Source organism: Microcaecilia unicolor, chromosome 1 (genome assembly GCF_901765095.1).
Source record: "Microcaecilia unicolor chromosome 1, aMicUni1.1, whole genome shotgun sequence".
NCBI classification, from domain to species: domain Eukaryota; kingdom Metazoa; phylum Chordata; class Amphibia; order Gymnophiona; family Siphonopidae; genus Microcaecilia; species Microcaecilia unicolor.
Window position 1 is genome coordinate 259,312,163 of NC_044031.1, and position 16,394 is coordinate 259,328,556.

General features: G+C 42.6%; 1 protein-coding gene across 4 annotated transcripts in view; it reads left to right on the plus strand.

The window, feature by feature from the left end:
* Window positions 1–16,394, plus strand: part of RBMS3 (RNA binding motif single stranded interacting protein 3) — a 1,285,867-nt gene that overhangs the window by 650,685 nt on the left and 618,788 nt on the right. The window lies entirely within an intron of this gene.

A 16,394-nucleotide genomic window follows, 5' to 3' on the forward strand; every position in this document is an offset into this window, starting at 1 on the left:
CCATTGGGCTTAGCACCCCCAATAATTTTGAAAAGTTGGCTCCTATGAGAGGATCCTGTTTGGACTGTTTGAGCTGCTTGACATGATCACTTTAAAAAAGTTCCTGAGGTTTTTTTTTCCCATTAAAATGTCCTTGCAGCATCAGATATGAATGGGTTTGATTTCATAAAAGCCAAGTAGCTTTCTTTTTTTTCCCCCTAGGACATGTAGCAGGACCATTATTAGTGGATTTGAATTTCAGATTTCATTACGCAGACCTTTTCTAAAGCAGTGTAAATCAAGGTGTTTTGATGTATTTTTTTGTACTACACATGAGCAAGAGAGCAATTTGTGCAGGGGTCCTTATACTAAGCTGCGTTAAATGCTAACATGCACAGAGCAAAAATAGCCTAATGTGGGATGTGCTAAAGTATTCTGTGTTAACACACTGGTAATACGGGAGCCCTAACCACCTCCTAAATAGAAGGTGGTACGTGTTCCCGCAGTAATTTTTTTAAGTGGCCTCTAATCTGGTGTAAATCCTGTTGTGCAAATTGGCTGCAGATCCTTGCTATTCTGTAACACTGTGCACATCTTAATGAATGCCCCTGACCCATCCACGCCCCCTCATGGCCACGCCCCCTTTTGAGTTGCTCGTGATCCAATTTAGTTGCCCATGGTTACAGAACAACACACAGCCAGATCGGTACCCAAATCATAATTTGCACCAATTAAGTGTTTGTCAGCTCCAGTAATTAAATCATTGGAGCTCATGAATTAATCATGTTGGGCACCGATCTGGGATCGGCACCCAGTTCTGGGTAACCTTTATAGAATCTGGGGGTGGACCTATACTCAGATTTTCAGTGACATTATCCAGATAAGATTATTGAAATTTTCTTAGTTGTGGGAACTTGGATATGAGTACTAATGTGTAACTGACTCCTACAATTACCTATATTTCTATTTGCCATTTGTGGATATTATCCAGATAATGCCATAGAATACCCACTCAGACCACCTCGGCACTATCGGGGTAATGCAAAGGCAGCCCAGGGACAGAACTAAGGTGGAGCCTGGATTTACCTGGTTAGCAGTAATATTCTGTCCACGAACAGGATATTTATCTGGAAAAGGCTGTCTAACTTCATCTGGGTAGTTGCCTGGGATCAGTCTGAATATCACCGGTAACCGGTTAAATGCCGGTATCCACTTTATACCCAGATGTTCAGTAACAGGATCCACGTACAGCCTGGCACTGGCTATTTAGGTATAAAATCCTTGCAGAGGCTGGGGTTTAAAAATTCCTGATTGCCATGGGCTGAAATTGACCCGTTTATTTCTCGATGACAGATTACTTTCTCATTAGCATGTATAAAATCATAGCACTCTGTCAAACCGGACAGTGGAAACTGAAGAGAGCAGCCATGCTCAGGGGTTAAAGGTGAATCTGAAGTAGCAATCACTGGAGGCTTTTCTAATTTATGTCTTGTGAAGCTTGTTGTCAAAATACAATACACTTTTCTGATGTAGCAGGAGCTTCTGAAGTGTGCCCTCTGTGTCCACAAAAAGGATCACTCTGCAGGCTTTGCTCCTAAATTGAACCCAGCTTGTAATGTGAACGGTGTTTCAGACATTGATTTTACCTTACCTGGATTACTGTAGTGCCATCTTTGTTGGGCTCCCTAAAAGTCTCCTAAAGCTTTACAATTTGTACAAAATACTGCTGCATGGATTTTCTCAGGGAAGCCTTGGTCTGAGCATATAACTTGTTGCCTTGTTACACTTCACTGGTTACTTGTTGAATCCAATACAAGATTTGATTGACGGTTTTTAAGGCTCCTTGTGGTTTGTCTGCTGCTGGTTTAGCATCCTTGCTGAGCCCCAGATTAGGTAATGTTTGGAGAATTCACTGGTTGTACCTTCATTAAAAAAGCTAGGAAGCAGTTTACAAGCGTCTAGGACATTTTCTGTCTCTGCTCCATCATTCAGAAATCGATTATCGAATGACATAAGAGCCTTATCTAATTTGGTTGCATTCCATGTTTATATGTTTATTAGATTTATTTATTTGTTTTATTTAACACATTTCTATCCCACTTTATCTATAGAAATGTAAGCAGGTTACAATTAACACTCATAAACTTCAAGACATACAATCAACATACATTACATAACTATGCAGGTTGTATCCCGCGTTGAGCAATTGTGCTTTGGTGGGTTATAAAGGCTTTAAGTAAATAATAATACTATCTGCATGCACTGGTTGGTGCACTTAGGAGCCCTTTTACTGAAATGTAGCACGCTAACGGAATTAGTGCGCACTACCTGCTAAGAACTAATTTTACACCTATGGGCTTCGTAGCATTTACTCCCAGATTCTATATACTGTGACTTAAGTTGCATGTGCAAATACATTTGTATTCTGTATTTGCATGTGTAACCTAGGGGTCCTTTTACTAAGATGCACTGAAAAATGGCCTGCACTAGTGTAGATGCGTGTTTTGGGCGCAGAATTATTTTTTAGCGCACCTACAAAAAATGCCACTTTTTTGCCGAAAATGGACACGTCTCACGCGGTAAGTGGGCGGTAATGGTCTAAGCATGTCAAATGCCACTTGACACACGGAGCTGCCGCATGTCAGAATGAGAATGAACGAATCAGGAAGAGCTTCTGCATTCTGCTAGAGACGTCGGGGGGACTCGGGAGGGGAGGAGCGCTTTCAGTGACGCTGCTGTGCTGGATTCCGGCGACGGAGGGTAAATTTAAAAGAAAAATTATCCTTCCTTGGTTGGGGGGAGAAGAGGATGGCAGGGGAGGGCGGGGGGACAGGAGGGTTGCTGGACATGGGTGGATGGCAGGGGAGGGGGTTTCTGGACATAGGTGGATGGCAGGAGAAGGCAGGGAGGACAGGAGGGTCACTGGACATGGGTGGATGGCAGGGGAGGGGGGTTTCTGGACATAGGTGGATGGCAGGGGAGGGCAGAGGGGACAGGAGGGTCGCTGGACATGGGTGGATGGCAGGGAAGGGAGGTTTCTGGACATAGGTGGATGGCAGGGGAGGGCAGAGGGGACAGGGGGGTTTCTGCACATAGGTGGATGGCAGGGGAGGGTAGGGGGACAGGAGGGTCGCTGGACATGGGTGGATGGCAGGGAAGGGGGGTTTCTGGACATAGGTGGATGGCAGGGGCGAGCAAGGAGGACAGGAGGGTTGCTGGGCATGGGTGGATGGCAGGGGAGGGGGGTTTCTGAACATAGGTGGATGGCAGGGGAGGGCAAGGAGGACAGGAGGGTCGCTAGACATGGGTGGATGGCAGGGGAGGGGGTTTCTGGACATAGGTGGATGGCAGGGGAGGGCAGAGGGGACAGGGGGGTTGCTGGACATAGATGGATGGCAGGGGGGACAGGAGGGTTGCTGGACATGGGTGGATGGAGGAGAGAGAAGAAATGCTGGACATGGATGGAGGTGAGGGAAGAGTGAAGAAGGAGATGAGGTGAAGGAAAAGGAAGAGAGGAGAAAAAGTGCACATGGATATAGAAAATAGGCAGAAGCTGGATCCATTGGACAGTCAAGTCTGCGGAGGACCCAGCTTTTACTTACGGATGTAGGGCAAGAAATGAAGAAGAAAGGCGGAAAGTAAAGAAATAAATTTAAAGGAAGCCCTAGAAACGGAGTTAAGAGGACAGATAGCAGCACAATCGGATACTGAGCCAGCATGATCAGAAAAACAAAGTCACCAGACAACAAAGGTAGAAAAAACTATTTTATTCAGGATTTATTAATTGGAATATGTCAGTTTTTCGAAATGTGCATCTGTGATATTTTTCATGTAAGTTTCAATTTTTGTAGTATTGCTGCATGCTGATTCTGACTTCTTGAGGTTACTTTCCAGTTCAGTATTTTGCCTTCATGTGTTTTTCAGGTGTGATCAAGGAAGGTGCAGTATTCTGCTAGCGTATAGTTTGCAGCCCTTTTTGGTTTTTGTTTTTTTTTCCACTAGGTTGTGCACTGGTGTTTTAGAGCCCGGTGTAATTACAGTTGGCTTTCCATGCCAAGCATAAGGTTGTAGCTTGTCCTGTCCTTGGAATTAGTGCTGTTTATGGTTTCATGATAGCGTTGTGCTTATTATTTCAATCAGTTTTTTGTACAAGTTTAGCGTCATTTGTCTTTATTTGAAATTTCATAAATAAAAACTTTTTCTAAAAATGGAATAATCTTATCAATAGGGTGGGGTTAGGATGTGGACAGAGCCAGGCTGGGGTGGGGCTATGATGGGGCCCCACCCAATTGGTCTGCATAGGGCCCCACACTTGCTAAGACCAGCTCTGTTGCCCAGAGTGACAAGGAGCTGCCTGTGCCTGAAGTGGGAATTGAACTCAGTTCCAGAGTCCACCACCCTAACCACTAGGCCACTCCTCCAGTATATGTAGGTACTTATTTGTACCTAGGGAAATGGAGGATTAAGCTACTCTTGCCCAAAGTCACAAGGAGCTGCAGTGGGAATTGAACCCAGTTCCTCACGATCAAGGCCTGCTGCATTAACCACTAGGCTACTCCTCTACTGCACTTTTGTCTCTCTGTTGTGCTTGTTGCAGATGTATGTCAGCACTTCTTCTGCAAGTATGATTGAAAATAGAAAACTCAACTATTAGAGTACAAATTGCTTGCCACATTAATTTTAATAGACCCAATGATCTGAATAATTCAGAATCCAAAAACTAACCAAATAGGTAATAGAACCAAACACAAAACTGAAAATATTTGCAGATCCCTAGAAAGCATAACAACATTTGCTTTATTCTTCCCTTTCATAATATTGATATACTTCAGTGCATTTCTAGAATTATGACATACTGCCTTTTAATCCAGATTTTCTCTCAGGATGGCAAACCTTGAAGCATTGAATTCTATGGCCCTGTATGAGTTTGTTTGGAAAGCACAGATCTAGAGAATAGTAATCTGGTTTAGTGAATGCTACATCTCAGGATAATCAGAAGCCTGGGAGAGGAAATGTGTGTCTTGAAGAATGCACTGAAGGCCTGCAGATGTTTGTGGCTGTGGTACAAGATTTGATAGAATGAAAGTAATCTTTGTCTGCTAGCCTCTGTATTAGCATGTTAACACTGGAAATGCATATCCCTAGTGCTCAAGCAGGCACAAATAAAATTGCCTGGAGATACATGTTCATTAAAGTAGGCTCTCAGAAAAAATATACACCTAAAATCAGAATTGACCCCTTATTCTATCGCATGTTATGTCTGTATAGTTTTGTACATGTGATCCTACTGTTTCACGCATGTAGGTGGTCTATTAAAGTTTACATCAATGAGTAAACACCATATTTCCATAATGTGCTGGGTATATCTTGCAGCTAATACGTTTGACAGCATGAAGTTACAGGATAGAGCTCAAGGTAGGAGGGGGCAATATGTCTATTATTTATTTGTTTGTTTATTTTTTTTGTGTGTGTAAACTAAGATATTTTGGGAAAACCCAAATTCATCCTGAAGCAATCAGCCACAGCTTTTAGGTAACAGGAATGTCCCCTGGGCAGTCTATGATTACTTACCCTACAGGTGTTTATAGAGTGCACCTTTACTCCTATGCATTTAGCTTGCTGCGAAAGGTACTGCAGTCCTTTGGGTTAATTTATTTCAAAGAACTGTCATTGACATGTGTCAGACTAATGGATCAGCCTTGTATAGCTAGTCTAAAGCACAGTGCACTATGTATTAATTTTACCAAAGCTGCAGCTTTCAGTACTGGGTAGTCACTCTTATTCACCTTCTGGAGTGTCTCAGGGGTCCTTTTACTAAGGTAGTGTAGACGCGTGTTTTGGGTGCGCACAGAATTATTTTTTAGCGCACCTACAAAAAATGCCTTCTTAAAAATTTTGCCGAAAAGGGATGTGCGGCAAAATGAAAACTGCCTCACGCCCATTTCCGGTCTGAGACCTTACCGCAAGCCATTGACCTAGCGGTAAGGTCTCACATGGTAACTGGGCGGTAATGGTCTACGCGCGTCAAATGCCATTTGACACACGAAGCTGCCGTACACCAGAAAATAAAAATATATTTTTCAGACGCATGTAGCAGACACACACCAAAATTGAAATTACCGCAAGGGCCACTCGGTAACCAGGTGATAACTCCAATTTGACGTGCGTTGAGCCCGCATAGGCTTAGTAAAGGGCCCCTCAGTTACCTAGACCTATAAGATTCAGGATGCATACTGACGTAACCTTTCTTTGAGGAGAGGTCATGCTTATACCATATACTGAATACTGTATATTAACCAGCTGAGGTGTTGAAGGACTTGGAATTATGGTAGAATGTTTAGTTGTTAAATCTTTTTTCAAATTCGACTTTGGTTTCGGAAGTAAAGTGCCATCGTCAATCTTGCTGTTTCTGTGAGCATGTCTCCTTCTTATCCTGACTCAAAAAACAAAGAGCACGGATTAAATATTTCAGTAAGGTCATTAGAGTTGATCGTTACTCTTGTCTTTAATTATTGAACAACTAAGTATGATCCATGGTAGTTAAACATTTTGTTGAAGCTCAGGCAAATCTTTCTTTGGACAGGAGAATATTTTAACCAACAGTGCTCAGAAGCCCTTGTGCTCTCTAGGGGATGGGGATGGGAATGGGGGAGGGGTCAGAAGAGTGGAGACTTGGCTCCATGAACTAGGCTGACTGCATTCCATGATTGTTTGTAAAAAAAAAACAAAAAAAAAAACCTCTTCAGATCCATTACAAATAATAGCTCTTCAGTCAATAAAAATAAAAAATCACTCTACTGGAGATATGCAAACACCATACCACAAACACAGCATTTGGTTTCTCTTGCACAAATATATTTGTTTTATAAAGTGCACAGTGAAAAGCCTGGTGGTGATTAGCATTAATACCAAAGATTTGATTACCAGTAAGAAATGCAAGGCTGTTTAAACTGAAGGGTGACTGGATCATATATATTTTTTTACATTCTGTATTAATGAATTTCTGATATAAAGCTCTGGGCCAGATTCCAGTCCTTCTTGTAAGAATATATCACCTACATAGGGGAGAATTTTGTGTCTGGTAATAATACAACAAAATTCTCTTTCTATATGGGAATTGCATGCATATAAAAATTGAATCAGTCCCTCATAACATCTGTGTCAATGGTATTAAATCAGGAGGCCTCTTTCAGTTATTCAGTTAAAGCTGTTTTTTTGGCAGAAGAGAAGCAGCCAAGAATAATGAAAAAAGGTGTTAACACTAGAAATGCATATCCCTAGTGCTCAAGTATGCACATATAAAATTGCTTGGTGATACTTGTTCATTAAAGTAGGCCTTCAGAATGATATGAAGGAGTGGCTTAATGGTTAGTGCAGTGGGTTTTAATCCTAGCAACCTGAATTCAAGTCTCACTGCAGCTCCTTGTGATCTTGTGTAACTCACTTAACTCTCCATTGTCCCAAGTATAAAAGCTTAGATTGTGAACCCCCTAGGGACAGAGAAAGTACCTACATATAGGGCTAGATCCTACATATGGCACTACTGAAATCAGTAAAAACCTCCAAATCAGGGATACTTTTTATAGGATAGATAAGAAAAATGAATACACTATACAAAGCTGAATTCCCATCTGATACAAAAGTGTGAGACACAGCGCTAACAATAAACTTTCATAAATCCTTTCAAAAAGATGTTCATCATGTGTGTGTATATATATATATATATATATATATATATATATATATATATATATAGGGATGTACTCACTGGTCTTCAAAGTTGTCCAGGCATATAATCATAGCACAACTCTAGCAAGTTAAGTGAGAATTTCATAGAGTTGTTATATAAAAAATGTTGTTTGGCACTTGGGAGCATTACTTTAAGCCTTTAACAAGGAACCACTTGCACACAGAGAAAGAAGGCTTAGGGAAAAGCAATCTTTGCAGGGGCAAGCTTGACACTAGAACACTAGAGAGAGCAGCATTTTGAAATAAAGCCTTATGGCCTAATGACTAAGAGGGGAATAATAGAATGGCGCCGGCGAAATAGATTGCCAGTGATCTATTTTGGCGGCGCCACAAACAGCTGGCCAAACCGTATTATCGAAAAAGATGGTCGGCCATCTTTTCTTTCGATAATACGGTTTGGCCCGGCCAAATGCCAGAGTTCGCTGGGTTTGAGATGGCCGGTTTTGTTTTTCAGTGATAATGGAAAAAAATGCCGGCCATCTCAAACCCGGTGAAATCCAAGGCATTTGGTCGTGGGAAGAGCCAGCATTTGTAGTGCACTGGTCCCCCTGACAAGCCAGGACACCAACCGGGCACCCTAGGGGGCACTTCTAATTTTTTTTTTTAAATATACAAATACCTCTCAGGTGCATAGCTCCCTTACCTTGGGTGCTGAGCCCCCCAAACCCACTCCCCACAACTCTATACCATTAGCATAGCCCTTATGGGTGAAGGGGGGCACCTACATGTGGGTACAGTGGGTATGGGGGGGGGATGGAGAGCTCAACACTTAGCACCACAAGTGTAACAGGTAGGGGGGGATGGACCTGGGTCTGCCTGCCTGAAGTGCGCTGCACCCATTACAAACTGCTCCAGGGACTTGCATACTGCTGTCAGGGAGCTGGGTATGACATTTGAGGCTGGCATACAGGCTGGTAAAAAAAGGTTTTTATTGTTTTAGTGTGGGAGGGGGTTGGTGACCACTGGGGAACTACGGGGAGGTCATCCCCCATTCCCTCTGATGGTCATATGGTCAGTTGGGGCAACTTTTTGAGGCTTGGTCGTGAAAATAAAAGGACCAAGTAAACCCAGCGAAATACTGATTAACGCCGCTTTTTTTTTCCATTATCTGTGAAAGCCGGCCATCTGGTAGCCACGCCCCTGCCCGCCCATGTCCCGCCTTCGCTATGCCGCCAACACGCCCCCTTGAACTTTCGCCGGCTTGGCGACAGGAAAGCGGTGATGGTGTCAACAAAAGCAGCTTTCGATTATACCGATTTCGCCGCTTTTGAGAGATCGCCAGCCATCTCCCGATTTATGTCGGAAGATGGCCGGCAATCACTTTCGAAAATAAGCCCGTAAGGCACCATCCCCCTAAGTGTGGGATTTTGGGTGCAAGTTTCACCTGATCCCATAAAACAGAAATAAAGGATAGTGTGCAGAATACTCCTGGTAAGAATTAAGGGGTCCTTTTACTAAGTGTCTGTAAATAATGGCCTGCGGTAGTGTGGGAAAAGGGCATGTGGTAAAATTGAAACCAGCATGTGCCTATTTATGGCCTGAGCCCTTAACACCACCCATTGATCTAGCAGTAAGGGCTCACGCGCTACAAGTGCGGTGACTGTAACTGCCAAATAACACCGGAAACACCATGCATGGTAGGCAGGGGCGTATCTGTGTGGGGCTGGCGGGGGTTGGGGGTCCCCCGCCAGTTGAAGTAATACTTTTAAAGGCACCGGACCGGAGGAAGCGGACCTCGGCGGGGGTAGGTGATGGCGGTAGGCGGGGGAGGGTTGACGGCGGTAGGGGAGGGTTGACAGAGGTAGGGGGGGCGGCGGCCTGGGGGGGCTATAATGTGCCCCCTCACTCTAGCCCTGCCCCCCCTACCGCTGAACCTCAGATACGCCCCTGATGGTAGAAAATAAAAAAAAAATAATATGTCCCAGCAGTATGGGTGCGAGCCAAATCTGAAATTACAGCCGGGGGAGGGGTGTGTGTTATCCTGGTTGTAGTCTCGTTTTGGTGCACACTGCACATGCGTAGAGCTTACTGTGCCTTTGTAAAAGGGCCCCTAAGTGAAGAGGGAAAAATAAGACACCATTAAAGAAACTTATGCAACGTTAGCACGTAGTCATTATTTCAAAAAATAGAAAATCTGCCATTTTACGGCTGCTCTAAAAATGGCCTTAGTTCACAGGAAATACCTATGTAAGAGTGCTCTAAGACCATTTTTTTTTTTACCACAGATTAGAAAAAGGACCCCATAGATTCTAAAGTTTCTGGGGACAGGGAAATATCTAATATACCTAACTCACTGTGAGCAACTATTTAAAAGGCCTGAGCAAAATATAAACAGAAAAACAAAACAAACTCTTTATGCAGTTTTTGAGGCCTGCTATATGTTCAAACCTAAATGTTAAATATTCATGTGTAACTTTCTACAGAGAAGTTACCCATATTAAGTAATCCCTGCTATTTCTGCTTTCAAGCTCGAACAATTTATTAAAACAATGAAAACAATTATTAGTCAGCAGTAATTATGAGTGTTGCCCCTATAGTTTTTTTGGATAATATTTAGCATTAATTAATTGTAGCATACAAATCCTGAATGTGGCATTTTCCATATCTGGGAAAAGTTCAATGACCAGAACATATTGCCATTATATTTCTTTTTTTTTCTACCGTTTTACTTTGGTCTTCCTTTCCTTTAGGGTGCTATTTCGTTTCAATAAATGTAATTCTGTTTTCAGTAGTGCAGTCTGCATTCCTTTCTTCTGTTTCTTATTCATTTTAGGTTTATGAAAGGAAAGTTGTACGTGTTGTTGACTTCACAATGCTGAACTTCAACAAGATTCTTGTCATGGAATCCCTTTATCTCCCCTACCACTGAAAATAAAAATGAGGCGATCTGGTAAACTGACAGTTTGCTTGGTTCCCAGAATATGTTAAGGATTGACGTTGAATGTGCTAACATTATAACTTCCTAGTTTGGAAGTAAGTTAGTGCTTCATGCAGTGGGGTATTAGTCAGAATTTCTGGAGCTGATTTCTGACCTGCAACTGATCTGTGTATTTGAACAGCAATAGTAATTGTAATAATATTTATTTTACTGTAAAAATTGTCCTGTAATGCACATAGGCACTGGAATCAGTTATATGAGAATCTAAGCCATATTGGACATGATTCAAATAGTTCAAGCTGGGGATCAGAGCAGTTAGATTGACTTTTGCTAATATTGTATGTCTTTTGTACACTCAGGATACAGTTCAGACAATAAAGTTCAACTTAGGGCTTTGGATTTGAGTCAGTAAATAGTGCCTAAAACTCCCCCCAGCTTAAGTGGTATTCTATAAGACGTGAGTAAAGTTTGGCACAGTTTATAGAATAGTGCTTAAGTGTTATGGTTACGTGTAAATTTAGGTGTGACCATTTACACCAATAAAAACATGGTGGAAATGCTTGAGCTTAAATTTAGATACGAAGCACCTTTATTCTATAATTATGTGTGTAACTCAAAATCACACCCCCATGACCATCCCCTTTCCTCACCACCGTTTTTGGGCTGTGCCTAACGTTTTGTATATAGTACCCAATTAAATCTAATTAGTACCAATAATTGCTTGTTGGGAGAGAATGGGACTGGATATATTGCCTTTCTGTGGTTTTTGCAACTACATTCAAAGCAGTTTACATAGTATATACAGGTACTTATTTGCACCTTGGGCAACAGAGGGTTAAGTGACTTGCCCAGAGTCACAAGGGGCTGCAGTGGGAATTGAACCCAGTTTCCCAAGATCAAAGTCTGCTGCATTAACCACTAGGCTACTCCTCCACGCCACTAGGCACTAATTGACTCGTTATTCAATTAAATTGCACACACAAATTGGAACCACACCTAAATTTGTATGTGCAATTTTTGGCAACCTTTATAGAATTTGAAGGCTTATGGGCAATCAATTCCCCATCAAGGGGCCCTTTTACTAAGCCAAGTAAGCGTCTACACACGCACAGTGTGCGCCAAATGTGCGTGGCCCTTGCGGTAATAATCATTTAATAATTTTTTATTTTCTGGCACGCATTTATATTCTGTCATGTGTCATTTACGCGTGCCAATACTGAATGTTGAGATCAACCTGCCTTAGCATGACCTGTCTATGGCAGATAAGCAGGAAGACTAGCATTATGAACCAAATCAGATGAGACTTACCATGATTATTATTTGAATAAGCTGATGAAACAGAAACCCTACCTTGGGAGGTACGGTAGATCGCGCCATGGATGACTGGACATTTTGAATAACAGCAAAACTGGAATTGCAATACGCTTACAACAGCATTGATAGTGCATGCTTGGTTATACAGGAGATACAAGGGTATATGTGGTATTTATGGGCATGTAGATGTGTATGGGACTAGTGCCTATACATATACAGTAAGGAGGGAATCCACCCCCCTTCTTCCCCCTTTTTTTTCTTTTATGGGCAAGGGGGTGAGAGGAAGATAATGCATTTAGTTAAACATTGCTTACATATTCTTGTAGAGGTGGGTGGAGGGGAGAGAGGGGGAGGGAGGAGCACTCTCACAGTGGCATAAGATAGCAGTGTATGCCGAGTAATAGGGGGAAATGGGACTTGATATACCAGCTTTCTGAAGTTTTTGCAACTACATTCATAGCGATTTACATATATTCAGGTACTTATTTTGTACCAGGGGCAATGGAGAGTTAAGTGATTTGCCCAGAGTCACAAGGAGCTGCAGTGGGAATCAAACTCAGGATCAAAGTCCACTGCACTAACCACTAAGCTACTCCTCCACATGACTGCAGTCAGCCTCACTGGAAGTCTGGTAGGATATCGAGGGGGAGAGGGAGGGGGGGGGGGGTAAAGGAGTTGGGGATGTTCTATTTGTTATTATGTGTGGAACTGTTAGAGGATGGGAGGTTTGAAAGCAATTCAAATCACACTGCTGCTCCTTATGATCTTGGACAAGTTACTTAACCCTCCATTGCCTCAGGTACAAACTTAGATTGTGAGCCCTCCTGGGACAGAGAAATATCCAGTGTACCTGAATGTAACTCACCTTGAGCTACTACTAAAAAAGGTGTGAGCAAAATCTAAATTAATAAATAAATACATAAATTCTCGACTCTGTGCAATTTTCAATTTGGGTGGGAAGAGGGTGTGGTGTAAAGGATTGTGCCAGGTCCTTAGAGCTCCTGTTTATCTTACATGAAGAATAGGGGAGGGCGGTAGGCTGGGACGTCCTTCCCCTTTAAAGTTTAGATCATGGATTAGTCTATTTACTATTATGAGGTGGGTGTGGGATGCCACTTAAGTTCATTTCTTGGAATATGATTAGGGTAACCTCTCCTATTAAGAGGCAAAAATTATTGCAGTGCTTAAATCGTCACAAAGCAGACATTGCGTTTTTGCAGGAGACTCACCTTTCAGCCGCAGAACATGCAAAATTTAAGAAGTGGTGAGTGGGACACCTATTAGAAGTCCCTTCGGTAGGGCATACGGCTGGGGTATTGATCCTTTTCCGAAAGACATTAGATGTTCAAGTACAAGGGTGTTGGAGAGTGGACTCTGGTAGATATATCTTGGCCAAGGTAACAATCAATAAACAACCAATGCTTTTGTGTAATGTCTATGCTCCTAATGCATATGATAAAATGTTTTTTTCGATCGCTGATCCATGCTCTAGGACAACATCAGGATATTTCAGTGAAAGTAGGAGGTGACTTTAATATAGTTCATGACCCGCCTTTGGATAGAAGCACGGGACAGGGGGGACAGGGGGGAGAGGGAGGGCCAACACCTACAGGGATTTCTCTGCTTTGTTCTGCGTTGGAACTCATAGATATATGGCGGATTTTACACCCCAGGGAAAAAGGACTTTACCCATGTATCTAGGGCTCATCCTCGCAATCTAGAATAGATTACTGGTTGTTATCCAAATCCCTGTTTGCTAGGGTTCAAGAGGCTGGGATAGGCCCCTATGGTGTTTCAGATCTTACTATGATCTGGTGGTTAATGGATATGGGTCCAGATGGGGACAGAGTACCTGTGTGGCGGTTCCTTGCACATTTATATTGGAATACTGAATTCAAAGAATATTTAGCGTGTGTGTGTGTGTGTGGGGGGGGGGGGGGGGGGGGGTCAAGATATGAATGAAGCACATCGTGATGATCCGGTGCTGTTCTGGGAAGCAGCCAAGGTGGTACTTAGGGGTACAATTCTAGCTTATACTAACTACAAAAAAAAAAAGACCAGAGACAAAGAGATACTCCATCTCGAACGTCAAATGCAGGAGGCATGGAGGAATTTTGGTCAATCTCCCAATTCCCCAAAAAAGGTGCAATTAATGGCAGTACAGGCAGCTCTTAATACCTTGCTTCACACATGTATGGTTAAATCCCTGCAGTACTATAAATATAAACTCTTTGCACGGTAACAAGCAAGGAAAGTTGTTGGCCAATTTAATTCGACAAAAGTCAGGTGCGCAAATGATAATGCAGCTAGATAGAGGAGATGGAGTCAGGGTACACAAGGATAAAGAAATTGTAGAAGTATTTCAATCTTATTATCAACAACTCTACGCTAAGCTGCAAGGGGAGGATTTAGAAAGTTGGATTTATTTAGAGGGCAGATCCTTACCGGTGATATCAGCACACGCTAGATCTAAACTAAATGCACCGATATCAGAGGAGGAGGTGAGTCGGACAATTCAGCAAGGGTCCCTTTATAAGACTCCAGGACTGGACGGGTTTCGATATGAGTTCACAAAATTTTAAAACCAATGATTGTACCAACTCTGCAGAGGTTGTTTACTTCTTTTGTAGAGAAGGGGCAGATGTCTGAATCGTTGAACACCGCGCAGATGGTGGTGGTGTTAAAACCGGGGCGGAATCCAGAGTTGCCTTCGTCATACAGGCCCATATCTTTATTAAATGTGGAAGCTAAGATTCTGGCGAAACTCTTGGCGAATAGAATGGCAGCTGTATTACCATCAGTGATAGATGAAAGCCAGGTGGACTTTGTACAAGGCCCTACGATCACTAGGAATGTCCGCAAAGTGTTAACATCAATGGAGTGTGTAGAACGGGCGAGGGTCCCTTATTTGCTCATAAGCTTCGATGTGGAAAAGGCATTCGATAGAGTAAGTTGGGAGTTCCTATTTGCAACATTGGAAGCATATGGCTTTTATGGGTTTTTTATTGCAGCAGTTCGGACATTGTACAGTGCACCCAGGGCGGCATTGTGGCTAAATGAGATAGCTTCCAATTCTTTTGAGATTCAGAGGGGGACTCGCCAAGGATGCCCTCTGTCACCACTCTTATTTGTTCTATCTTTAGATCCGCTAATTAGGGAAATCATAAGTAACCCAGATATACAGGGAGTACGTAATGGTATACAGGAATTCAAATTATCTGCCTTTATGGATTATATATTGGTGCATTTAGTCAATCCAGAGGCCTCCCTGACTGCTCTTATGGATAGTTTTGCTGAATATGGGGACTTCACTGGCATTAAATTAAATCTCGATAAATCTTTGGCCCTGCCGACGCAACCTGGGGTGAGGCGTAAATGGAGAGGTGAGGTGCTTTTCCCCTAAAATGGGCGTCTCGCTTCTTTACATATTTGGGAATAAAACTTCCTTACAAAACATTTTGGATACATGATCTAAATGTTTCATCTCTCTTAGATTTCTCTAGAGAACACTTTGCAAAATGGATTTCTCTTCCAATATCGGTGTATGGGAGGATTCAGCTTTTCTGTATGGTTCTCTTTCCCCGATGGCTCTACAACTTGCAGGTTTTGCCTCTCAGGTTGGTGGGTAGAAATCTACTTGTTGTTTGGAAAATTTTGCTAAATTTTTGTTGGCAGGGGAGGAAGCCTTGAGTCTCCTTTAAATATCTGCGAGGTTCCTGGCAAGGCGGGGGCCTAAGATTGCCAAATATGCAGAAATATAATATGGCATGTTTGCTTAGATACCTGGGAGATTGGTTTTTGGAAGAACAGAAATATACACCCCGGATTTATGAAATGGCGTCATATCATCCATGGAATGTTTTCTCTCCCCTGCACTGCCCGAAGCGATCTATACCTGAAGGCCTTAGAAATAGTATATTACTTAAATCTTTGCGAGTGTCCTGGAGGCACTTGGTTCCAATGCTGGGAGGTAATTATCAGGTCTCTGACCAATTGCCAATATTAGGCAACATTCAATTCCTTCCAGGGGAGGAGAATGCCAGTTTCCGACGTTGAGCAGTTAGAGGGATCTCCCACTTATTTCATCTTTTAGAGAATGAGGGGAAAATGTTCTCTTCGGATGCTTTATTAGAGAGGCAGTGGGCAGAACCACGTGATCTGTTTGCTTATAGGCAGGTGAGCCACTATGTAAATAGCTTAAACCCTTCAGATCCTGGGTTTCTTTTGAGACATCGATTATTAGCATTTTTCGAACCTTTTCAAGAAGGAGGTATGTCAGTGTCTAATCTGCACAAGGCTTTGGGAGGATTGATGACGAACCCAGACCAGAAGAAGATTGAGGCCCATTGGGGTCAAGACTTGGGTGCAAGTCCGGAGTCCATAGATATCCTCCGGTTAATACGGAGAATTCATACCATATCAATTAATGCGGATATACGGGAATGCCAATTTAGAGTATTCCATAGGGCCTATT